Below are 1,800 nucleotides of genomic sequence, written 5' to 3'. Positions count from 1 at the left end.
TGTTGTGGGTAGCAAATTGTCCATTATGGAAGTCAGCAATTTAATCAATTCATTTTATTATTGTTGAGCTGCTAGAAAACCTTCCATCATGGATTCCATGGGCATCTTCGGTTCAGGTTGCTGAGGTTGAGGAGGCAGTGGTGGCTGTGTAAAGTTTTGGCCTCTGTTCTAAAATCTAGGGGGTGCTAGTAGTTTGTACCCCTGTTATTTGTTTAGTGGAAGATTCTACTCATTGGACCATGAGAAATTTGGGTGGTTCCTCCATCCAGGGTTGTAAGTGTTTGAATATGGATTATTGGGCTGCCTCTGGTTGAAGTTTCCCCCGTTATTGACAAAGTTCATCTGTTTTATAGGAGTTTCATTGAAGCTGTTATATTATAAACTCATGTATCCTCCTCCATAGTTGTCCTCATGTTGATTGTTCATCCTTACAGCATTGGCTTGCATTTTATCGAGCCTCTTTGTGAGCTGATCAAATTGAGCATTTATCATGCTTAGGGTGTCCACTTCCAGAACCCCTACTATTCTCCTTGCGATTCCCCTTTCATTTGACCACTCATAATTATGATATGCAACCCTCTCTAGAAGTTCAAGTGCTTGTGCCACAGTTTTCTCCATTAGGTCACCTTCTGCAGTCGAATCTACTATGCTCCTTGTAGAGGGTAGTAACCCATTATAGAAATTTTGCACTAGTAGCCAATCCTCTATGCCATGGTGTGGACATTCCCTCTGTAAGTCCTTATATCTCTCCCATGCATCATAGAGTGATTCACCTTCCTTTTATCTGAAGGTATTGAGCTCAAGCCTCAGTCTTGCAGTCTTTGCAGGTGGGAAATACCTTGCTAGAAAAGCTTGTGAGAGTTTTTCTCAAGTGGTAAATGTTTCAGCTAGTTGAGAAAGTAACCACTTCCTTGCTCTGTCTCGAAAGGAGAATGGGAATGCTCTTAGTCTTATGGCTTGATCAGAAACTCCATTCATCTTGAGTGTGTCACAAAGGACAAGAAAGCATTAGAGGTGATAGTGTGGATCTTTTGTTGGTGAACCTCCAAACTGGGTTTGTTCAATCATTTGAAGCCATGCTGGTTTTAACTCAAAGTTGTTGGCTTCCACAGTGGGTCTTGTGACACTGGGCTAAAATCCTTGGACAGATGGAGCTTCGTAGTCTTTCAAAAGTCTTGGCCTATCATTATTATAGGCCATGGTCGGTATTTTGGGATCTTCTTGATCGTGCTCTTGATGTTTCCTTTTCCTCCTGATGGCTTTCAGAGTTCTATCTATCTCTGGATCACAGTCAAAGATTTCTTCTTTTGGCCTTATTCTGGTCATATACCAGGTCAGGCACCTGAGAGAAAAGAAAAGAAATAAAACAAATCAATCAAAATTAGATAATAAATATAATTGCCTAAATCAGCTAATTTGCCTATCGCTCGATATTTGCTGGTTTTTCAACCACCGCAAGTGCACAGATCGCTAACAAGTAATAAATGATGAGTAAAGTATCATTTCCATGAGGAATATGATTAGTAACTATGAAACTATATAGTGATTTTAACTGTTTAGGCTATCGAATAATGAGGGAGTGAAAGTTGTTTATTTTAAACACTATAATGATAAACTTAAAATGAAATAATTTATTTTGAAACAATTCCGGAATTAAGATTTCACACTTAAATCTTACTATGGATATTATCTTATTTATTTACTGGATTGAGAATCGTTTGCCTGGATGAAAATTAATCCTAAGGTATCCTAAGTCCTCTCTCAAAGCATCTAGGGTGTATTTTAATTAACTTAAACTCG

At 38.6% G+C, this 1,800-nt stretch overlaps 1 non-coding gene across 1 annotated transcript; it reads left to right on the top strand.

Annotated features, from left to right (window-relative positions):
- Positions 1 to 706: 706 nt before the first annotated feature.
- On the top strand, positions 707 to 813 carry LOC131170744 (small nucleolar RNA R71). Its single transcript, XR_009141511.1, has one exon. It is a non-coding gene; the product is annotated as a small nucleolar RNA R71 (small nucleolar RNA).
- The last annotated feature ends 987 nt before the right edge of the window (positions 814 to 1,800 follow it).

This window comes from Hevea brasiliensis, chromosome 11, assembly GCF_030052815.1.
Source record: "Hevea brasiliensis isolate MT/VB/25A 57/8 chromosome 11, ASM3005281v1, whole genome shotgun sequence".
Taxonomy (NCBI): domain Eukaryota; kingdom Viridiplantae; phylum Streptophyta; class Magnoliopsida; order Malpighiales; family Euphorbiaceae; genus Hevea; species Hevea brasiliensis.
The sequence above is the reverse complement of the archived record's forward strand: the minus strand, read 5'-3'. Positions and strand labels throughout refer to the sequence as shown.